The sequence below is a fragment of the Balaenoptera physalus genome (genome assembly GCF_965194825.1).
Source record: "Balaenoptera physalus genome assembly, chromosome: 5".
NCBI classification, from domain to species: Eukaryota; Metazoa; Chordata; class Mammalia; order Artiodactyla; family Balaenopteridae; genus Balaenoptera; species Balaenoptera physalus.
In genome coordinates, this window is record NC_138884.1 from 50,496,834 (window position 1) to 50,522,452 (window position 25,619).

At 38.7% G+C, this 25,619-nt stretch overlaps 1 long non-coding RNA gene across 1 annotated transcript; it reads right to left on the minus strand.

The window, feature by feature from the left end:
* Positions 1-1,707: 1,707 nt before the first annotated feature.
* LOC309661552 lies at positions 1,708-19,449 on the minus strand. Its single transcript, XR_014264071.1, has 2 exons — positions 12,356-19,449; positions 1,708-12,045 (listed from the first exon to the last, which is right to left on the minus strand). It is a non-coding gene; the product is annotated as an uncharacterized lncRNA (long non-coding RNA).
* Between the last annotated feature and the right edge of the window lie 6,170 nt (positions 19,450-25,619).

A 25,619-nucleotide genomic window follows, 5' to 3' on the forward strand; every position in this document is an offset into this window, starting at 1 on the left:
TACATTAGAAAAGACTGTAAAAGACCATGGAAAATGTATGTAGTAATTCCCCAATCTTTCCCCCAGGGGACCATAGCAATTCACTCAGTTCATGACACACTGGAAAAAGAGAATACCCAGATTTTTTGAGGGCTGTTGTACACAGGGTCTGAGTTGATGCTGATACTTGGTGTCATTATGAAGATGAGATAATAAACGGAGTTCTGGCCAAGTCTGTCTCATGGTTTTCATTCACATGAGACAGACAAAAATATTAATTCATTGTCTCTATGTAGGGCTATAAACCTCCTGCTCCCTGTTATAATGAAGGTAACTGGACCATCTGGATATTCTATAGAGCATCACATTAATTCACTATATTGATGATATCATATAAATCAGACCTGATTAACAAGAAGTAGCTAGTATTCTGAGTGCCATAGTGAAATTAATGTGCTCCAGAGGGTAGGAGATAAACTTTACAAAGATTCCAGGGCCTCACTGATCTGGGTCATGCTCAACCATCCTCTTCAAATTAAAGAGCAAGTTATTTACCTTGTATATCTTAGTATGAAAGAAGAATCACAACACGAGGTAGGACAATTTGGAATTTTAATGTAGCATATTTTGTTTGGAATATAGCACCAACCCATTTATTGGGTGATAAGAGAGACTGCTAGATTAGAGTTGATCCCAGAGTAAAACATAAAAAATAAAAAGGTTTTTATTGAAGGTCCAAGCTGTGGTATAAGCAGTTCTTCAGTTTGGGCCAGATAACCTAGCAAATCTTGTGGCAGTAGAGGTATCTTTGGTAAAGAAAGACACCAAGCAGAATTTGTGGCAAGCCCCAGTAGGGGAATTGCAGCACAGAGCCTTGGGCTTCTAGAGTAAGAGTATATCACCTGTAGCATAGAATTAGGCACCATTTACAAACAGTTTCTGGCATGTTCCTGAGCTCTGGTGGAGTCTGAGCATCTGATCATGGGACATGAAGTCGTAACTGCAGATGATGAGATGGATACGGTCAGACCTATCCCATTGGGTCATTAGGTTAGGCTGGCTGAGACAGATATGGAGCCCCTCAAAGGAAGACTTGCCAACCAACAGTAGGAAGTACAGACAACTTCCAACTATCTGCTCCTTCAGGGTCTCCCTCAGCAGCAGAGAGACACTCAACCCAAGGTTATACCATTCTCAGTGCCCATACCTAGTGACTGAGAGAGACAAGGGAGACAAGGCCTGGCTCTGGCAGCCTGTTGCAGGACACCCCAATGACACCATTTGCTGCAGGGCTCCCAACCAGCTCAGCCCAGGCCTTGGTGGACTGCGTGGAAGTTTGACTTCCTGCTCTGCCGAGTCTTGCTTCCTTCCACTTCGTTTCACAAACACAATTTTTTTTTAACTATTTTATTTATTTATTTATTTATTTATTTATTTATTTATTTGGCTATGCCAGCTTTTATTTGTGGCATGCAGGATCTTCACTGCGGCACGTGAGATCTTTAGTAGCAGCATGCGGGATCTTTTAGTTGCAGCAAGCAAACTCTTAGTTGCGGCATGTGAGATCTAGTTCCCTGACCAGGGATCAAACCCAGGCCCCCTGCACTGGGAGTGCAGAATCTTAGCCACTGGACCACCAGGGAAGTCCCAAATGCAGATTCTTTAAAAACATCTTGCACCCCAAATTTTTCCTAAAGTCTGCTTCCAGAGAACCAATTCTGAAAATACTTATAAAATGGAAGTGATGTATCTATCTGGTTCAGAGGGCACAAGAAAGCTGCACAAACATGTGGCCCAGATTCCCATGTCATTCACCACTGTTGTTCCAAGACTTCTCCCTCAGCTCACACCTAGGACCTAACTGGGGCTTGAGTGGGGGTAGGTTTCCCCATGACCAGCTAGTGAAGAACAAAAACTAAACTTAATTCACAGATGGGTCAGCTCAGTATGTTGGTGCAAGCTGATCAGAGACAGTTGCTAGTGTACAGTGCTACTCAAGTTGATTCTAAAAGAGAGCAGTGAGAGGAAACGCCCCCAGTAGGTAGAGCTCTAGGCAGTACATCTGGCCATCCGTTTTGCATGGAGAGAGGAGTGACCAGTGTAAGAATACACATAGTCTGTGTGAGGCAAATTGCTTAGCTGTTGATCAGAGCCTCCCTCTAACCAAAGCTGATCTAGCTGCTATCACTGTGGACTGTCCAGTATGTTAGCAGCAGAGACAAATCTAAGCCTCCAATACAGAACCATCCCTCATAGACACCAACCAGCCTATTGATGTGACATGGATAAAAGGGCAATGATTTATTTTGATCAGGATTGACAAATATTCCCAATATGGGTTGAGATCCCCCATAACATTGTTTGATAACAGATCAAGGGACCCAATTTTTAGCAAAGGAGGTTTAGTAGTAAGCCCATGATAATAAAATCCACTGGTCTAACACACACCTCACCATCCAAAGCTGCTGAGCTGATAGAACCGTGAAATGGCTTCTTGAAGATACAGCTAAGGGCCAGTTTGGAGATGACACCCTGTGAGGACAGAACACTATCCTTTAGGATGTAATATACTCATTAAACCAATACCCTTTATTTGGTGCTGTGTCTCCAAAAGGTAGAATATATGGGAACAAAGGAGTAGAAGTAGGAGTTTTCCTGCTCATGATCATCATTCCAGTAACACACTTGAGGAATTTTTGCTTCCTATCCTTGAATCTTTAGGACCCGTGGGTCTAGATATCCTGACTCTCAGTAAGTACTCACTCCCACCAGGAGGTACATTGAGTCCCACTGAACTTAAAGCTATAGTGGCTGTCTGGTCACTTTGTATTCCTTGTTCTGGTAGACTAGCAAAAGGAAGTTAATATACTGGCAGAGATAATAACTCTGGTCATCAGGAGGATAAAGGACTATTGCTACATAGTGGGGGCAGTAGAATTATGATTGATACTCAGATATCAATCATAATTGATATCTCTTAGTATTCCTGTGCCAGTTTCAACTCTAAATGCATAAATTCAGGAACTTTGGTCTGATAAAGACATGGTAATCAGGGACCTAGACTTTCCAGGACTGAGAGTCTTGATCACTCTAGCACGCAGGCTATTAGAACTGGAGAAGTGCTAACCAGCAGGGAGAGAAGATGGAATGGAAGGTAAAAGCAGAAGATAATGAGTGAAAGTTATGATCTCAGGATCTACTGTAGCAACAGGGGCTGTAGTTTTTCCTACTAATCCTCCTCTTAGGTTTTCCAGAAATTGTGACCAACCAGAATCCCAGGGAAGCAACACTTGCACAGAGTGAGCTTAATGTGGGAAGCAAGTGGATTTCATCACTGCAAGGGGAGGACTGTTGATGCCCACCCAGATCCCTTTACTCCATTGGTGCCCCCAGCCCTCAGCTGTTGTAATTGCTCTTACTGGCTCACATTTGCCCCTTTCCCGAGAGAATTGCCCTTTAGCAACAGGAGCTCCTCCTCCATAGGATGTTAGGTACTCCAGAAACCTCAGCTGCAGCCAATCCACAGCTAATAACTGCCTAATACAGGAATACAAAAGGCTGGACTCCTTTCCTCAAGGTAGGACTAACCTTTTGGTGCAACTAATACTCTAGAACTCCCCATAGGATCAGGTTGAAGCTAGACTTCAGCTGAGAGCATATTCTGGCTTAGCTTTTTTCCCTTCTCCTATCCTGATTCCATCATCCCCTTTCTCCTGAGAGTGTTCCCATAATAAATCACTTGCATCAGAATCCCCACCTTAGGTTCTGCTCCTAGGGAACCCAAACCAAGTCACTGCACCTCAGCTTCCTCATCCATATCTACTACTATTAACCTTTTGTTACAGAGAAGGAAACTGAGGTGTAATTATAAAATCCTTTTAAAAATGCTTAGAACATGCCTGACACATTAAATGTTCAATAAGTGCTAACTATTACTCATACTCTGCAAACCTTTTGAAAAAACAATATGCACTTGCAAAATTTAGTTTGCTCCATTTTGACAAATTAGAGTCATAATCCCCTATCAGGCTCAAAGAAAGAAATTATCTCTCATTGTTTTCTCATAAAGAGAAATTTAAAAATTGCTCATCCACAGGTCCTTTGCACTGTGCAATACAGACCTACCCCCAAGTACTAGCTATGATATTTGTGTCTCACTTATCCAACATGTAGTTCTATGTAAGGGACCCTCATTAATCAAGGGTAAAGATTCCTCCTGATTTACAAACTTTCAACAAACTCAATTTTGTCTTAAATAGTTTTGTTTTGGGTATATATGTATTGTGATCTGGAAATGAGATAAACACAAAGAGAGAGCAATAATGAGCCAAATAACTTTCTAAAATGTTGTCCACCTAATCCTAAGAAATAAATCTCAGTACTTTAAAAGGATTACCTTTGAAATTGTACTTCAAAATTAAATTTACCCTGCCCTCAAGAGGCGAGGGTTTATGGCCATTTACTGAACACTCATGACAAATCTATCATTTATCTAACCTGTCTCATAAACTATTCCAAATCAGAGTAGCTTAAAATAACACACAAAGTTTTTGTTTATGTTTCTGTGGATCAACAGTTTGTGCTGGGTTCAGCTGGGTGATTCTTCACTGGTCTCACATGGAATTACTCTACAGCTACAGGAATAGACAGGTTTGACTGGAGTCTTAGTTTATTCGAGCTGCTATAACAAAACATCATAGGCTGGGTGACTTGAACAACATACATTTCTCCTAGTTCTGGAGTCTGGAAGTCCAAGATCAGGACACCTGCAGATATGGTATCTGGTGAGAACTTACTTCCTGATTCATGGATGGGCTGTCTTCTGTGTCCTCACACAGCAGAAGAGACAAGGGATCTCTCTGGAACCAGGGCACCAATCCCATTCATGAAGGTTCCACCCTCACAACCTAATCACCTCCTAAAGGCCCACCTCCAAATACCATTATACTATATTGGGTACTGGGATTTAACATATGAATTGGACAGGAGGGACACAAAATTTGGTCTATAGCAACTGGGCTGGTTGGGCTAGCATGGCCTTCCTCCCATGTCTGGTGATTGGTATGGGCTATAGGGCCTCTCTCTACCTGGTCTCTCATTCTCAAGAAGCCTTCTTCACATGGAAGTCAAGGAGTTTCAAGAAGATAAGAACAAAAACTCATGGCCTCCTGTTGCCTAAGCACAGAAGCACCACAACATCATTTCAACCACCTTTTTTTTTTTTTTTTTGGCTGCCTTGGGTCTTCGTTGTTGCACGCGGGCTTTCTCTAGTTGTGGTGAGTGGGAGCTACTCTTTCGTTGCGGTGCGCGGGCTTCTCACTGCGGTGGCTTCTCTTGTTGCAGAGCTTGGGCTCTAGGCACGCGGGCTTCAGTAGCTGTGGTGCGTGGGCTCGGTAGTTGTGGTTCGCAAGCTCTAGAGCACAGGCTCAATAGTTGTGGTGCACAGGCTTAGTTGCTCCGCGGCATGTGGTATCTTCCCAGACCAGGGATCAAACCCGTGTCCCCCTGCATTGGCAGGCAGATTCTCAACCACTGCGCCACCAGGGAAGTCCCTATATTTACCACTTTAAAAGTAGAAAGCAGACTAATAAATAGAGCTTTGTGAACAAAGACAGATGCAGTACTAATTACACATCATCTCATTTTCCCATCTGTGACCCAGGGTGAAAATATTCTCAAAGTCTGAGCCTTCTATTGTCGGGATGTATAGCTGATGGAATTGAGGGTTGATAACCACTAGACCATGACTGGGCTGGGCTGGGCCCAGTGCCAAGGCTCCAGTTCAAGGAGCATCGAAGGAATAAGATTGATCTTGCTGTCATATAAATTAGTGTTTTTCAAATCATATAAATGAGCAATGAAATCAATTTAGGGAGCTACCACTAGTATTTCTTAAATGAAATGAACAAATTACAATAGAATAGAAACTATCTGTAATGTCACCACAGCACCCACAGGCTATGACTAGAGCTCAAATATTTAATTATGTAGCCAGTCCCACTAGCTCCTGTCAACCAGAAAAGACTAGCTCTTCACTAGTCCCTTTTGCTCCATCTGTTAGATTACTACAGAGATTCAATGTTTATTGGATTACATCCTTCTAAAACCCAACTTTTGGAGTGGGGTCCTGATGATATATTGGCTTATTTGGTTAATAGTATTTATTTGGTTATAATCTTACTTACTAAGCTGAGCCAAATTCAACTAATATTAGAAACAAAGCCTTCTTAAAGCCAGTGCAACATTATCTAAGAGTCATTGTGCTTTTTAAATCACATCAGAGTCAATAACTAATCTCAAACTTAGTGATAAGATTTATACTAAATTCTTACTTTAAGGGAAATAATCAAAATATTTTGTTTAAAATTCCTGTACAGAAGTTGAAACCAACTTTCCTTTTTCTTTACCTTTCAAGATGAAATAATCCTATAGAACATGGAAAAAAAGGTCCTATTTAAGTAAGGAACTAGGGAATTCGTCAGTCCCTTCAACCATCTAAAGAGATATGGATACAGAATAATACCCCTCTTCCCTGGAGTTTGCACTTCTGGCAATCTCAGTCACTTTAAGCAAAACTAGACCCTAGATATAAATGTAAAGGCTCTAAGTAACTTCTAGATGGCCAAAATAAAAGTCACAAAATCTACGTGCTAAAATCCTTTCAGTTTATTAAGTAATTTTTACCTATTTTACATTTTTATTGATTTTCCAATCATAGCACACTTAAGGCCAAAAATGACGAAAAGAAGTTGCAGTTAGAGATAAGCATAGTGATAGCAACAGAAATGGTAGCTAACAACCCACTAAGTTGAGAGATAGGAAAATTGTCAAAACTCTGATAAGAGGACACCAAAAGCATAGCAGTGTATGGTCATTTAGTATAAGCACCAATGTAGCCTTACATATCTAGCCTACATACATACCATCATGAATGATTCTCACAAACATAATAATAATTGAAAGGAACCAGACCAAAATAAAAGTATATGCTGAGTGATGCCACTTATTTAAAATTAAAAGATAGGCAAAACAGATCTATGGTGTTAGGAATTCAGGTCACGGATTACCTTTGAGATGGAATCAGTATGGGAGAGGGCATAAGTTGGGGGGGTGGGGGGTGCTTCTGAATTACTAGTAATGCTCTTATTCTCGATCTGGGTAATATTTTCACTTTGTGAAAATTCATAGGCCTGTACACTTACATTTTGTATGTTTTTCTTTACGTATACTATAGTCAATAAATTATGTATAAAAGAGGTGATTAGGTAAAAGTAAGTTAAAAATGTGATTATGCATTTTATCTCTGTGGTGATCATATTATAGAGCATAAAATTGGAAGTTGTGTTGGTTCAGTTCCCACAAAAAGCAGCTGGCAAGACAAGATTAAATATGTAAGGATTTTATTCAGGGAAATGCTTGTGTGGGAGACCTTGAGAAGAGAGCCAGTGAGGCTGGGAGAGCCATAACCACCATGCATTCTGTCTTGAGTGAAGAAGGAAAGGAGGTTGGGTGGAAGTGTCCTACACCGTGGTGTAGCCTAAGGAAGGTTCAGCGAGGCCATTGGAGAGACCCATGGCCCCCAGGAATGTGCCTGCCTTAATATCCCTGCCATGCTCAGTCACTGGCAAATGCAGCAAAGAATTTCAAGCACAGAAGCTGACCCTTTGGTCAAGCTCTTTGTGTTGGATGTATGCAATGCCTACTTTTATGGCCACTACAGACACTTTGGCAAGATATTTTCTTTTTTTTATTAAAATAGAATTTTTTTAGTTTCTAAATTTTTATTCACTTTTTAAATTTACATACAGTAAAATTAACTCATTTTTAGGGACAGTTCTATGAGCTTTGACAAATGCATACAGTCATATAGCCACAACCACTGTTAAGAAATTTATCAGTTCCCTCAGCCTAGAAATTCCCTCATGGTATAACTTTAAAGTGATCCTCTCATCCCATCCCCAGGCCCTGGCAACAACTGATCTGTTTTCTGTCCCTACAATTTTTCCTTTTCTAAACTATAAGTGAAATCATATGTTATGTAGCCTATTGAGTCAAAGTTTTTGAAACTAATTCATATTCTTACATGCATCAATACTCTCTTTTTTATTTCTTTTTTTACATCTTTTTTATTTCTGAGCAGTATTCCACTGCACTGATGTACAACAATTTGTATCCATCTATCAGTTGTGAATATTTAGTTTGTTTCCCATTTGGGGCAATTACGGATAAAGCCACTGTAAGTATTTGCATATATGTTTTTGTGTAAACAGAGTTTTTTTCTCTCTTGGGTAAATATCTAGAAGTAGAATTGCAGGGTCATGTAGTAAGTGTATGTTTAATATTAAAAGAACTGTCAAACAGTTTTCCAAGTGGCTATATCATTTTTACATTTCCATGCACAATGTTGTTCCACATTCTTATAATCACTTGGTATTTGTCGGGGTTTTTTGTTTTTTATGTTTTGTTTTAGCAATTCTAATAGGTGTGTGGTACTATCTCATCTTGGATTTAATTTATATTTCTCAGGTGACTAATGATGTGGAGCACCTTCTCATGTCTTTAGTTACTATTCACATATCTTTGGTGAATGTCTGCTTAAGTCTTTTCAAGTATTGCATATTTTAATCCATGGGGAAAAAATCTGCCTTCCAGCCCCAAAATTTCTATGCCCAAACATTTTCTGAGGTTCAAGTGTTTATTTTATATGAGAATAAAAACAAAACCTTTAAGGGAGATCACCTCATCTCCCTTTAAAATATGAATTGTTGACCGGAAACAAATAGACTGCTGACTATTTCCCTAGCAAAGATGAGTTCATTGGGGATCAGCAGAGAATTGCAATTTCGGGTCTGCAACCATGGCAAGCTACATACAAGTCCCTGCACTACAAGGAAAGGAGAATGTTTTTATAAGGAGGAAAATGAAGTTGGGAGGCTTACAGTAAACAAAGCAACCACGATTTTTCATTAGTTGAGTCCTTGCCAGGAAAGGAGTCTTTCTTTTTCCTGTTGGGCTCTGCTATCATCACAGAGTGTGAGCGCTCCTTCTTCTGGTCTCCCAACTCTATTTAATTGAGGTTTCTGTTTATTAATTGTTATATTTCCCTCTTTTGATCAAGATCTTTCTCTGACAGCATCGCTGATGAAGAGTCAGGCTTTCCAGTTTCAGAAGCTTTTTCCCTCAATTGTCAGGAAAGACCGTTCCTGGTTGTTGTGTCTCACGCTGGAGGGAAAGTGCACAAATTGAAAACCTATTAATGTCACACTCAAGTAACAATGAGGGGTAGGAGGGAGAACTCTCAGGTACTTTTTATCTACATTTTTATCAAGATGATAGACTTTATGATCATCCGAAGCATTACATCAACATAAAAGATTTAGCAACAAATTCCCAACAGGCCTGGTCAGGATGTCCTGGGAATGCTGTCTCATCAGATGTTGTCTACTTCAATTCCAGGAAATATTTATTTTCAGGTTATCAGATAATGTGCAGGTTCAGACAGGATTTGACATTTTTTTTAGCTGTGTCACATGGATCCAAGAGTCTATTCCTTGGAGTTTGTCAGCACAAGAGTTGGTTAGCAGTACCTGATTGGGTCTTTCCAGTGAGGCTGAAGAGAGTTCTTCGGGTGTTGTCTTTTCCAATAGGTGAAATCTCCAGGTTGCAAGGTGTGATGCTTAAGGCCTGCCTCACAATAGCACACTGTGAAAAGACTGCTCTACCAATACATGGTTATAGAAGCAATTAGGCCTTGCAATATTGGAGTATCTCTCCTTTCATCAGTTGTGAGTCAAAAGAAGAAGGAGTCAAGGCATCCAGTGACTGTCTCAAAGGATGAGAGCTTATGAGTTCCAAAAGGGGTGGATCTGAGATTTAGAGGGACCAATGGCAATGTTTTTGGCCACATTATTTGCAGGGCCTCTATAAATTTTGCCAATTGAGTCTTAATAATGTCATTACTGCATTTGACTAAACCAGAGGTTTGAGGGTGGTAAGCACAGTGAAAGTGTTGTAAAACGAGCCAAACAACACAGACTTGTTGAAACACTGGGCCAGTAAAATGGGTTCCTCAATTACCATGAAGTTTGAGAGGAGTTCTCCAGGTAGGGGTAATCTTTCCCAAAAGGACTTTAGCCATAGAAGAAGCAGTAGCAGCCTGTCTGCAAGGGAAGACTTCAGTCCAGTGTGAAAACATACAGACTATGACTAAAACATATTTATACCCACTCGATAAAAGAATCCATTTGCCAGACCTTTAATGGTCCATTTAGTTAGAAATGCACATGAGGAAGAAACATGGTTTTTAAACATAAAATCAGCCAGAGTCATCTGGGGGTAGAAGCGCCCTCAAAATACCTAGGTAACTGGGATCCCATTTTCTAGAGGTTTTTCCTCTAGAGTAAAGAACAATTTTCAAAAGCTCAAACAATGTACAGCACAATGGCTCAATTCAAACAGCTTTCAAGCCAATCGCAGCTGGTCTTAAGGAGGCAGCTTGGTCCTGGAGGATCCAGGCTGAAGGCTTTTTTTAGCCAGTCTCCAGAAGACAGAAGTCTTCCAAAAGAATAGGCTAAAGGCTGAAAAACCTGAGAAACCATTTCAGAGAAACAACTCCTGTTCCTGAAGGAAGGTATGTATTCTTTGAACTATAAATTCAAAGAATATGTAATTCTAATAATTTATCATAAGGATATGTATAAATATATATATTTGTACACATATACATACCAACAAACACATGTACATTCAATACAGTGTTGTCTGTGATACAAGAATGTTGAAAATAATATAACTTCAACAATATGGGATTGTTGAAATAAAATATAATAAGTCCATATAATGGAGTATCATGTGGTCATTTAAAATGATGTTTCAGGTATAGATCTACAGATATGAAAAAAAGTATTCATGACAAATCACTGTGAGAAGAAGGCAGATCACAAAAGATATTATTGTATGTTCCTTTTTGTTTTAGTATATGTGTGCCTATAAGTGTGCATTTGAAAATACACAAAGAGTTTTCATTGGTTATCTCTGGATAAATGTAATAACTGATGTTTTCCTCTATGTATTTCTGATTTTCTGTAATGAGTATTGCTTCAGTAATGGGCAAGGGGAGGGAATAAAAGCAAAACATTACAGAAAAATAAAAACATCATATTTAATTATTAATAGTGATGGATGAATCATCAAGAAAAAGTTTAAATGTGTTTGGTATACTTATTAAAGAAGGCAGATTCATATTAAATATTAAAGTTTTTTTTTCTTTATTGGAGTATAATTGCTTTACAATGGTGTGTTAGTTTCTGCTTTATAACAAAGTGAATCAGCAATACATATACATATATCCCCATATCTCCTTCCTCTGGTGTCTCCCTCCCACCCTCCTTATCCCATCCCTCTAGGTGGTCACAGAGCACCGAGCTGATCTCCCTGTGCTATGCTGCTGCTTCCCACTAGCTATCTATTTTACATTTGGTAGTGTATATATGTCCATGCCACTCTCTCATTTCGTCCCACCTTACCCTTCCCCCTCCCCATGTCCTCAAGTCCATTCTCTACATCTTCGTCTTTATTCCTGTCCTGCCCCTAGGTTCTTCATAACCATTTTTTTAAATTCCATATATATGTGTTAGCATACGGTATTTGTTTTTCTCTTTCTGACTTACTTCACTCTGTATGACAGACTCTAGGTCCATCCACCTTAGTTTAGTAAGTTTCATTTGTATAGAGAAAACCTCATTCTTATGAAGAAAAAGGAGATGAGGTATATCTGTGTGTGCATATTTGCATGTATATGCCATGAATGTGTGCATGCCTGTCTGTGTATTCTACAAAGTAAACCTGGGACTCCCTAGCCTTTTCCACGTAGTCATAGAGAATATGTGACACAGAGGGCAATGTTCTGATTCATCCCAAAGCCTGCACCAGCATTGGTAAAATATCTTTATTCTTATTTTAATACAAGCATTGAATTCACAGAGGAACTCGTACTTCAATAGTTTCCCTCAGTTTGGGTCAAAGAGACCTACTTTTGCATTACATAGTTACAGAAACCATATGAACCTTTTTTTTTTTTTTTTAAAGATTTATTGATTGATTGATTGCTATGTTGGGTCTTCATTTCTGTGCTAAGGCTTTCTGTAGTTGCGGCAAGCAGGGGCCACTCTTCATCGCGGTGCGCGGGCCTCTCACTATCGCGGCCTCTCTTGTTGCGGAGCACAGGCTCCAGACGCGCAGGCTCAGTAGTTGTGGCTCACGGGCCTAGTTGCTCCGCAGCATGTGGGATCTTCCCAGACCAGGGCACGAACCCGTGTCCCCTGCACTGGCAGGCAGATTCTCAACCACTGTGCCACCAGGGAAGCCGCATATGAACCTTTTAGCCACAAAGCATGTGTCCCAAAGACATGATATTCACAACAGAAATTTCAGGCTTCGAACTGTGGCTTTCATAGCTCATATGGTTGTGTAGATTTCTTTTCACTTAAAGCTAGAAAGATGATTCCTGGAATACTTTATCTTCTTTACCTTTTTAAAATAATCTCAGCCTTACTGAAACCCAGAACACAAGCATTTTTCTAAACAGAAGGTAGTTTCCAAGTCGTTCGAAAACACTGTACTTTTCAAAGCAGTCTCAATGAAAGTCACAGTAATCTGATACGCCATGAAGCTCTAGTGATTTAGAAAACATGGACCAAGGTGTCAATCAGATCAGAGACACCACCCACAATAGAGTACAAAGAAGACATACAAGCAGCATATTCTAGGATGATTCTGGTTCCCTCTATTGCCCCCATTGAAGGCTCTCCTGCTGCTTTCTGGTATTTTGTTAATGAATAGAACAGTAGTAAATTCCATTAGGAGCTCGAAAACATTTTTATTTCATTCTAGGGGCACAAAAGGAGGTCTCCTTGTGAGTTATTAAAGTATGGAGACAAAAATCAAAGAAGCTCAGCAAAAATTTTCACATTCCCCAGGAAATGATGATGGAAACCAAATCAGTCTCTGACTGCTCCAAAACAAATAAAACTAATGCTTTGTTTGTCCATTTTACCCTTGATCAGTATATCACCAAAAGCAGAAGCATCAGTGGCATTTTTCAAATAAAACAACAGCTAGAGTAAGGAGTGCTAACAGATATTTGTTCTAATTTGAGTCAAATACGGTAGAACTTGTTACAGTAATAACCCACACAATGTCATTTTTTAAGTTCATCCAAATTCTTAATATTTCAGTCATCTTTCATAGTAACTTTTATTTACATTTTTATTATAAAAATTTTAATGTATTAGAAATATATGTATATAATCAATTCAACCCTCACAACTGTGTCTATGTCAAAGAAAGAAAACTAAAGTACTGGGACGTTAATGAGCTTTCCTAAGGTCACACATAATTAACAGGTGTTAACACCTTTTGTTGCATTTGCTTTAAATCTTTTGTTCTTTTCATAAATAAAGTATTACACACATAGCTGAAGTCCCTGTTTTATTCCTCGGTGAATCTACTCCTTGCATCCCAGAAGAAATCACTATCCTAAAGCTATGTACCTTTCTGTTACATTACTGTACTTTTATTACACACATATGTATTCATAAACAATATATAGAATTGTTTTCTGTGTATCATTCTGCATTTGCTTTGTTTACTCTATGTTTCTGTGACATAGCCACTTTAAATCATATAAATCCAATGCATTCATTTAGCTGCATTATAGTAGTCCATTATATGAATGTTCCACAGTCAAATTATTCTTTCTCCTATTGACAGATATTTAGGATGTTTCAAATTTTTCAATACTAAAAGCAATGCCACTGAGCAGACTTCTCATTTCCAGTCAGTCCTACTAGTGAGCTTGGAAGTTGGCAATCCACCCTAACAACAGGTAAAAAGTTGAAAATCAACAACTCTTCTGAGATCCATCAAAGAAGTGAGGTCAAAGGGCAAACTGCTTCCCCCAAAATTGGAGAAATGCATACAGAGAATTACAATTTACCAGAGCAGAAATCCATGAGCAGAAACTTCCATGAGAACCCGTGCTGGGTAGGAAAACCTGAACTGTAATTGAAGAATTGCTGGAGGCTCAGTGTGGACAAGCCCAAGAGTTAAAAATTGCAAGGGGCCTCCCTTCGGGTTCCCCACACTTTTATGAGTTTCACCATCAGGACCTCTACCAAGTTTTCACAGTGAAGAATGAAGGAAAAACCCCCTTGTGCTTCTTGCAGTGGGGAGAAGAAAAGTAACCATTTTTAAATCACTAGAGCATTCTGTTTTGGGGGGGGGGGTTAATTTATTTATTTTATTTATTTATTTTTGGCTGCATTGGGTCTTCGTAGCTGCGCACGGGCTTTCTCTAGTTGCAGTGAGCGGGGGCTACTCTTCATTGCAGTGCATGGGCTTCTCATTGCGATGACTTCTGTTGTTGCAGCACACAGGCTCCAGGTATGCGGGCTTCAGTAGTTGTGGCACACGGGTTTCATTAGTTGTGGCTCACGGGCTCTAGAACGCAGGCTCAGTAGTTGTGGCACACGGGCTTAGCTGGTCCGTGGCATGTGGGATCTTCCCAGACCAGGGCTCGAACCCATGTACCCTGCATTGGCAGGCAGATTCTTAACCACTGCACCACCAGGGAAGCCCCAAGCATTCTGTTCTTAACAAAGCTTGCCCTGCAAGAAACTATTTTACAAGACCCTAAACTACTGGGGTTTTATCAGAGCCTAATCTACTTGGTGGAAAGGAACTCCAGCCATTCAACCCCAACTCCAGCCTCCTTTAGCCATCCTGTCCCCCACCTAAGGCAGGGGGAAAAACTGAGAAGTACTTGTGAAGTTCACAGAGCAGGGGTGCAGGCTCACTAGACGACTGAGACCAAATCATAGGACTATAGAACACGTCCCCTCCCCCAACACCCTACCACCACACCCCTAAAGGCCTATTTACATAAGTTCCTTTTACCCCATACATCATATCTGGCTTTTAACAGAAAATTACAAGGCGTACTAAAAGGCAAAAAACACAGTTTGAAGAGAATGAACTAGAATCAGAACCAGATTCAGATATGGCAGGAAAGTTGGAATTATCAGACCATGAATTTAAAACAACTATGATTAATGTGCTAAGAGCTCTAATGGGAAAAGTAGACACATGAAAGAACAGATAGGCAATATAAGCAGAGATGGAAATTCTAAGAAAGTATCAAAAAGAAGTGCTAGAAATCAAAAACACTATAACAAAAATAATGTCTTCACTAGGCTCATTAGTATACTAGACACAGCTGTGAAAAGTATCTCTGAGCTTGAGGATATGTCAGTAGAAACTGAAAGCAAAAATAAAAATACTGAAAAAGGGACTTCCCTAGTGGCGCAGTGGTTAAGGATCCACCTGCCAATGCAGGGGACACAGGTTCGAGCCCTGGTCCAGGAAGATCCCACACGCCGAGGAACAACTAAGCCCTCATGCCACAACTACTGAGCCTGTGCCCTAGAGCCCGTGAGCCACAACTACTGAAACCCACGTGCCTAGAGCCCGTGCTCTGCAACAGAGAAGCTGCTGCGATGAGAAGCCCGTGCACTGCAATGAAGAGTAGCCCCCACTCACTGCAACTAGAGAAAGCCTGCGCACTGCAACGAAGACCCAACACAGCCAAAAAATAAATAAATGAATAAATTTATTAAAAACAAAAAACAGAACAGAATATCCAAGTACTGTGGGACAACTACAAAAGGTGTAACATACATACAATGGAATACCAGAAGGAAAACAAAGAGAGAGGGGAACAAAAGCAATATCTGAAGCAATAATGACTGAGAATTTCCCCAAACTAATGTCTGACACCAAAGCACATATCCAAGAAGTTCAGAAAACACCAAGCAAGATAAATGCCAAAAAAAACAAACAAAACCCCCACTATGCCTAGGCATATCATATTCAAGCTGCAGAAAATCAGAGATAAAGAAAAAATCTTGAGACTTCGCTGGTGGTCCAGTGGTTAAGACTCCATACTCCCAACACAGGGGGCCCAGGTTCAATCCTTGGTCAGGGAACTAGATCCCACATGCCACAACTAAGAGCCCACATGCTGCAACTAAAAGAGCCCGCATGCTGCAAAGAAGATCCTGCACATGGCAACGAAGATCCCGCATGCCACAACTAAGACCCAGCACAGCCAAATAAATAAATAAATATTTTTTTGAAAAAAATCTTGTTATATGTCAATTATATCTCAATTTTTTTAAAAAAGAAAAGAAAAAGAAAAAATCTTGAAAGAAGCCAGAGGGAAAAAATACCTCAGCTATAGAGGAGCAAAGATAAGAATTACATCTGACTTCTCTTCAGAAACCATGCAAGCAAGAAGAAAGTGGATTGAAATATTTCAAGTATTGAGAGAAAAAAAGCGCCACCAAAATAGAATTCTGTATCTTCTGAAATTATCCTTCAAAAGTAAAGGCGAAATAAAGAGTTTCTCAGACAAACAAAAATTAAGGGAATTTGTTGCCAGTAGATCTGCTTTGCAAGAAATTTTTTTAAAAGTTCTTCACAGAGAAGGAAAATAATATAAGGTCTGAAACTCAAATCTACATAAAGAAAGGAAGAAGCGCTTCCCTGGTGGCGCAGTGGTTGAGAATCTGCCTGCTAATGCAGGGAACACGGGTTCGAGCCCTGGTCTGGGAAGATCCCACATGCCGCACAGCAACTAGGCCCGTGAGCCACAACTACTGAGCCTGTGCGTCTGGAGCCTATGCTCCACAACAAGAGAGGCCGCGATAGTGAGAGGCCCGTGCACCGCGATGAAGAGTGGCCCCCGCTTGCCGCAACTAGAGAAAGCCCTCGCACAGAAACGAAGACCCAACACAGCCAAAAATTAATTAATTAATTAATTAATTTTAAAAAAATAAATAAAGGAAGACGATCAGCGAGAATGAATAAGTGAAGGTATATAAAAACATTTATTTTTCTTATTCTTAGTTGATCTAACAGATAACAGTTTGTTCAAAATAATAATAGCAACAATATATTTGATGATTACTGCTTATGTATAAGTGAAATGAATGACAACAATGAAACAAGGGATGGGATAGAGGAATTAGGATTACTTGATGTATTAGGGTTCTCCAGAAACAGAACCAGTAGTGTGTGTGTGTGTGTGTGTGGGTGTGTGTGTGTATAATGAGGAATTGGCGTATCCAATTATGGAGGTTGAGAAATCCCAAGATGTTATCTGTAAGCTGGAGACTCAGGAGAACCCGTGGTGCAATTTAGTCTGAGTCCTTAAGGCCTGAGAACTAGGGAAGCTGCTTGTGTAAATCCCAGTCAAAGGCAGAAGAAAATATGTTAAGTTGTCCTAGCCCAATCAGTGAGGCAGGGAAAAAAGGGGTGAATTGCTCATTCTTCTGCCTTTTGTTCAGTTCAAGCACTCAACGGATTGAATGATGCCCACTCGTATTGGGGAGGGCAATTACTTTATTGAGCCACCAATCAAATATTAATCTCATCCAGAAACACCCTCACAGACACACTCAGAAAAAATGTTTAGTCTGACCACCTCTTGGCCAATCAAGCTGACACAAAATTAACCATCATGCTTGGTTATTATAAAGTACTTGCAATACCCATGAAGTGATACAATGTTATTTGGATTGGTTGTCAATGTGCACTGCAAATTCTAGAGCCACCACTAAAAAAAGTAAAAACATGGTAGCAATGCCAATTTCATAGATGCCATGGGTATTATTTGCCAAATGCTTTAGAAATTCTAAGATAAAATATATGAGAATTACATTACCTAACATATCCAGTAAAATTTTTATTTAAAAAAAAAATGCTACTGTGAACATCCTTGCATGGTTCTCCCTGAGCAGATATGGATGGAACTACTGAGTCACATGGTCTTTAGGGGCATCTTCCACTCTGCTAAGCATTACCACATTATTCCCAAAGTGGCTGTACCAATTTGCACTCCACCAGCAGGTCTTGCTATTGTTCTCCATCCTTGTTGATACTTCTTACTGTCAAACTTTTAAATTTGGGAGTGTGAAATGATATACCTCATTTTAATTTGCCTTCCCATATTTATTAAATGTGGTTGATCGTCTTTTCATGTGTTTGTTAGCATAAACTTGCTCTTCTATGAATTACCTGTTCATATCTTTGTTCATTTTTTCTATTAGTTTGTTTTTCTTTTTCTTACTGAAGTGTAAGATTCCTTTATATGTCTTAGATAATAATCCTTTGTTGGTTCTATGTGTTATAACTAAATATCTCTTCTCAGTTCTTAGAACTCATCTCTCTACTTATTTATGGTGCATGTTAAATTTTTATAACATAGACTGTCCTTATAAGTGGAAGCAAGATACTTACAAAAACATGCTATATAAACCAGGCCTCTGAATTACTCTTTCCTGTGTTTACTGCTTTTGTTATTATTATTTATTTTATTTTTCTTTAATAAATAGTATGTGTGCATAGCACAAAATTCAAAATACACAAAATGATAAACATAAACAATAAATTGTCTTCCATTCTCTGTTCCCCAAGATACTTAGTTCCTCTCCCCTGATGCAAACACTAGTGCTAATTTTTTTGTATCTGTGAAGATAGGCCATGTATTTATAAACATTTATCAATATAGTCTTTTTTCCACAAAATGATAATATGCTACACCATTCCATTCCTTGCAGTTTTCTTATAAAATACGTATCTTAGAAATACACAAATATTTGTATTTCTAGACAGTCTAGGATATCAGTACAGTACATAGTGTGGCTTCCTTCTTTTTCAAATCTTCCTAGAATTAGAATTCCACATGTATGGGAGAAACTGTAGCCTAGTAAGACTATGTCAACTCAAGAGCCTCAGTTTGAGTCCCAGCTCCTCTATTTATTAGGAGCAAGTTAGTTGTCCTCTCTGTGTCTCAGTTTCCCATTTTGTAAAAAGAGGATAATAATTATTCCTACCTCATATATTTGTTGTGAGAGCTAGATTGTATATGTAAAGTGCATACTATAGTACTTGGCACACACTAATATTCAAAGAAAGCTCTTATTATCCTCATGAACCGTATTTTATTTAAACAACATTCTATTAAAGGCCATTTAGGTCACTTCCAAATGTTTCTATTATAAATGATACTATCATGAATATCTATACACATTCATTTTGCTCATGTATGAGTATACTTTAGGATCAATACATAGAAAATATATAGCAGGATCAAAGGCTATCTGAATTTCTCAGTTAGCTAGATATTGTTAAGTTATCCTCCAAAGAGTCTGTATCAAATTACACTCTCACAGGACTTCCCTGGTGGTCCAGTGGTAAAGAATCTGCTTTCCAATGCAGGGGACACGGATTCGATCCCTGGTCAGGGAACTAAGATCCCACATGCCGCTGGGCAACTAAGCCTTCACGCCACAACTACTGAGTTTGCGTGCCTCAATGAGAGAGCCCACGTGCCACAAACTACAGAGCCCAAGCGCCTCACAACTAGAAAGAAGCCCATGCACCACAACTAGAAAGAAGCCCATGCACCACAACTAGAGAAGCCCACGCGCCACAAGGAAAGATCCCACATGCTGCAACTAAGACCCGGCACAACCAAGAAAATAAATAAATAAAATAAATATTAAATAAATAAAGTCCTTCTGTCAAAGACAAAGAAATCACTCCCATTTATTTTTAAGAAATTACACTCTCACCAGTAATGTAAGAGAATAAGTTTCCCTATGTCTGGCTAACCATGTATTATCAAACTTTTCTTTGCCAACTTAACATAGTGAAAATAAGTGGTATATTATTATGGTTATATATTTGTCTTTTTCTTGAGTGAAGTGTTTTATCTGTTTGAGTCATTTTTATTTCCTTTCTTAGTAAAATTTCCTCACTTTTCTTTTAGCCCACAGTCTTTTTCTTTATTGATTTATAGGCTATTTTACATATTAAAAACAGTATTTTTATATAGTATATTTCAAATATTTTTCCAGTTTTATAATTTTTCTGTTTACAATATTTTTTATTATATTTATTTTTATGAAAGTAAATTAAATCATTGTAATGGATTTCAGAAGGTTGTGTCATTTGTAGAAAGGCCTTCCAAACACCAAGTTTATAAAACCATCTTGCACAATTCCTCTGCTACATAATCATTCTACTATTTTAATATTTATGCCTTTGACCCATCTGGATTTACTTGGGGGTTGGGGGGAGATAGGGGTCATGATTTATGCTTTCTTTCAAAAAGCTATCCAATTGTCCCATGAGAATTTATTGAATAAAGCATCTTTTCTCCATTGATTTGAAATACCACTTTTACATTAAAATTTCATATATATTTGAGTCTATTTCACAACTTTGTATTCTTTCTATTCATATACCAGTACTACACTTAAATAATGTAGCTTTATTGTAGCATATACATATTAATATGTGATTGGCAAGTCCTGCCTAAATCATCTCTTTCTCTTTTAACGTAACTAGAATTTTCCATGCTATAGTTTCTTGATCATTTTTCCATATGAATTTCAGAGTAAACTTGTGTAGTTAAGACAAAACAAAACAAAAATTCTCTTAGTATTTTAGCTTAGATTTATAGATTAACTAAGGGAGAAATATCAGCTTTATAATATTAAATCTTCCTTTCCATGAACATGATATGCCTCAACATTTGCCCCAGTCTTCTTTGTGTTCTTTAGTAATATTTTAATTTTTTTCACGTAGATCTTGTGAATTTTTGTTAATTTTATTTCTAGGTATTTCACCTTTTATCACTATTATAAATGAGCGTTTTTGTACTGCATCTTCTAACTGGCTGTTGTTTATTGTTCTTGGAGCATCATTTTGTTATCGCCAGATCTAATCCTCTATGAAATTTTTCTACCCCTGTAATCCATCAAAATCTTCTGAAGCTCTGGGCTGACCAAGAAGTACTAATCACAAGTACAAATGTCATCATGGTCATGAGGGTAACATATACCTATTATTTACTTTATGAACTTAGAAAACAAATTTAAGACAAAGAATGCTTTATTCAAGACCATCAGTGATTTCAGTGACTCATGTGTTTCCATAATGTAATAATTTTAAAATTATATCTTAATTTACCATACTATGACATGAAATGGAAAAACTACCAGACACTAGTTCAACTTTAATGTGATATATGACCTATTTACATAGCTTTGGGTATACCAAGAACAGTGGGCTCTCCCTAACCTGACCTCCAATGAGTAATGCATGCCTTTACATAATCCCCTTGAGTGCAGAAGAAACTATGACCTGCTTCTTAGTCAACAGAATACAGCAAGGGTAATAGGATAATGACTCCCTTGGTTAGGTTACATTATATGGCAAAAATGATAGTATAGCCACTCCTGTGATTATGTTACATTATATAAGAATGTCTTTCAGACTGGAGGGAGAGATTCTCCTGCCGGCCTTGAAGAGGTATGCAGCCATGTTGTAAGAAGGCCACGTGCCAAACACTATGTGAGACCTCTAGGAGCTAAAATTACCCTGGCTAATTGCCAGCAAGAAAATGAGGTCCTCAGTCCTATCGTCTCAGAGACCTGAATTCTGCCAACAATCACAGGAGCTTGAAAAAGAACCCTGAGTTTCAGAAAGAAATGCAGCCCAGCTGGCACTTTGCAATCTTGTGAAGCCCTGAGAAAAGGACCTAGCTAAATTGTACCTGAACTCCTAATCTATGGAAACTGTGAGACAATAAATAATGTTGTTTTAAGCCTCTATGTTTGTGGTAATTTGTTACAGCAGCAATAGAAAACTAATACACTATGTCAAATCCTGTCCCCGAACAGTACAACTACAAACAGTAAATATCTCTTATAGTTTAGCAAATTTATGGTGAGGTTAGTTCTGAGTGAAAAATCAGTATAGTATAGTTTCATTCTCTTTCTAAATTTACCATTCTGTAAGGAATTCCAGAATAATCCCAGATGCTCCAAACTCAAAACTTTGACATAACTCCTTCATACCACATATACTTCAAAACCTAAGCTAAATATTATTCATCAGCATTCAGAACTTGTCTAAATTGTAATCTCTTATAAGTGCAAGAGTCTATTTGAAAATTAAAGTATTATATTAATTTATAACTGACAATGGGGGGGCGGAAACAGTCTTATTTTACAATAACTGAAATGCTTCATTTATATTTGCCTCTTCAGTTACCCCTGGGGTATAAATTTCAGTGCTTTTTTTATGGTCAGAAACAAAACCACAATAGCCTACCCATGGTTACAGCTATAATAACATTTCCATGGCAAACCCAATTTTCTAGAATTTCACATAATACAGCTATCTGAACACTTACAATCTAGCATATGGGTTCAGACTTGACATTTACTGTCTCAAGTCTTAAAACAAACTGTTCCATCTCTTTCAAAAAGAACATTAAAATGTTGGCTTACAAAACAATACATTGGCTGACCAAACCCTTTTAATGCTTGCAGTCCTTGAATTCAAAACTGCTTTTTTTTTCATTAAAAGTTTTTTCTTTTTCTTCTCACAATATTGTAAAAGGCTACAAAATTAGTGTCTGACATGTTATATGGATATAAATCCTGGTATATTATTCACATGTTATATGGATATAAATCCTGGTATATTACTCATATATCAGTCACTCAAAAAAAAAGATCATATCCAAAGTCACAGTTTAGAAAGATCCTGTGAGTAGACAGAGTTTTCTGAAGAGGATGGGGCTTTACATCACAAAGACTTAAAGGAGCTTGCCCCTCGCTCAGGATCAGAGAGAAGTATAGCCCACCGGTGAAGAAGGCAAGGCCAGACTCTATTTATTTGTAGAGTCCTCTTAACAAATAAGTTGTATTCATCATCCAGTTTTAACTTTTTATGTCCTCTACTGTTATTCCCAAACCTTCTGGAAAGCTGGTACATAACAGCCTTGCATAATCTTAGCAGTCCTTTTGTGAATTACTAAGTATAATAAGATATATATTCTAGGGATAAGGCAGTGAGGAAAAGGGGACCTTAACCAAACCATCCTGCATTCAACCAGCATAGTAATAGCATGAATAATAAAGCTAACACTTACGTGACATCCTATGTGCAAAGCACCCTATGTAGTTAGTAAGCCAAATAAACTGCTTTAAGTTGACTTCCCCTGAACCAGACTCTGAGGCAAGGATTTGTGTGCAAGTGATTTAATAAAAGCATTTTCAGGAGAAGTGGCAGTGGTGAAGTGGGACCAGAAAGTGAAGGAGGCCAAGCAAAGAAGTGAGCCATGTCAGAGGGAAGATAACTCAATCCCACAGCAGCTCTGATGTAAAACATACCTCAGAGTTATGTCACCCAGTGTGTCTGATGGTTAGGGGGCAAGGATGATGGAGTTATTTACACTCTACAAGTGTCAGTCATTGATTAAAAGGCTGGGGTGGGGGCACACAAACAAATTTCCAAGTACCTTTGGAAATTTACAAAGCAGGTTCTGACAGCCAAGGGCAGTTGACAATAAAGACACCCAGTGCTAGCTCGGGAGTGACAGCTCATCTGGAACATGTGTGCACAGAAATGGAAACAAAATCTGAGGGTATTGAACAAGCCACTTACTATATAACCCTCACGACAACTCCAGGAAGTAGCTATACATTTTATACCCATTTTATAGGTGAGAAGACTGAAATACAGAAAGATTAAGTCAGAGACCCAAGATCCTACAGCTGATAAGTGTCAAGCCAGGATTTGACACCAGATCATCTGTCTCCAGAATCTGCACACTTATGCATTATATTATTAAGTCAAGTGCTAGAGCAGGGCATGCAGGGGCCAAAGGCAGAACAAAACCATGGTTAGGAACTAAGCAGTAATAGAGAACAGGCAGAACCAGGAATGACTAAGATGCAGCCCAAATACACGAGAGCAAGGTGATCCTCAGTTGAGAAGGGTGAGTAATAAGATCTTTCCGTTACGTGGTTAGAGCCTGTACAGGCACTAGACACTTGGGTTACACATAACATTCACTTTCAATCACTCTAAGCTTGCAGGGGAGAGAAATTGTTGCAGGCAGGAAAGTAGCTGTGGGAAAGGGAAGGAACAAAAGAAAATTTTCCCTCCCTCTTCCCTTTCCCTCTCTAATTCCCACTTTCTCCTTCCCTTCTGCACACACTCTCATGCACATGCGCATGTACACACACACACACACAAATACACACACTGAAATCTGAAAGCTTCTTTCAGTGTGCTTCTGATATTTATTGAAAATAGAGATAATTGGCAGAGACATTAAATTCAACACACTATAGCAAGGAACAAAGTCAGAGAATTTCCTATAAGCTAAGCTTGGCTATCAAAATGGCTTGGGTAACAGATAGCTTTTTAATTAATTTTAAAAGCTCGTTGCTTCAATACATAATCTGAGACTCCCTGGGAAGGCTTGTGATCCATAATATATTTCTTTTGTCAACCAAGTTATTATTAAATCTACCATTAGATCTTCCCTCATTTGAATATTGTAGATTCTCAACTTTTTAAAAGTCTCCTATGGGTTTCAGCAACAGGACAGACTGAGCTGTATAGACTCCCCTCATGTTACCAAAATAACAAAATGCTGGATAAAATATAACCCCCAAAGTAGTTTTCAAAGCTGAGAAATAATAATAAATTAGAAAGGTAAATCTCAAGTGTCAGAAATGAAGCAGGAACTCAAAGCCAGAGATGTGACAAAAGCAGCCAATGTCATGGATATGGAGGGTAGGGCCAGGAAAGAAGGCAAGGAAACCAAGTCCTGGAAGAGGCTGTCTCCAAGACAGGAAACCTAAATGGTAAAAAATCTCCACCTGACATGGTGAAAGTCTTCCTTGAGTAAGTAAAGCCTCATGGCTGAACCATGCTTGGATATATTTCTAAAGTTATATATATATATTTTTTAATATATTTATATATATACATATACATATATACATATATATGGAGAGAGACCGACAGAGAGAGAGTAATTAGCATAAGCATACACAAATAGACAAATAGAACCTATTTGGAGACACCGGAAAGAGACCACATATACCTGGGAACTGGATATATGGCACAGATCACATTAAAAATATCAGAGGAAAAGGGACGGAATGGCTGATGAATGCTGGTAGGCATATTTGATTATCCATAAAAATAAACTAAGTTTAGATATCTATCTCACACCATACCCCAAATAAATTCCAGATAGATCAAAAACACAAATGTAAAAATCAAGTCTTCCAAAGACTATATAGGAGAATATTTTTATGACATTAGGTAGGGAATTATTTCAACAGGGCACGAAAAGCACAAACCACAAAGAAAGGGATTGGGGAACGTGGCGCAGCAGACTGTATCACTCTGAACAGATTTGCTACCCCGCCCTACCAGTTTCACCTATGGGAGATTATATACCCTCACCTCATGTCACTTGCTTTGGCCAATAAAATGTGGGTATAAAGTGATATGTGCCACTTGCAAACAGAAGCTTTAAGAGCCTTTCTGTGGGTCTGCAATCTCTCTCTTCTCTCTGCTACAAGACTGGCATGTCTAAGATAAGAGCTGCATCTTCAGCTATGATCCCTGGAGTGAAAAATATGTGGAGCAGGGCCTGTCAACCCATGTGAATGTGAGTAAAAAAATAAACTTTTGTTGCT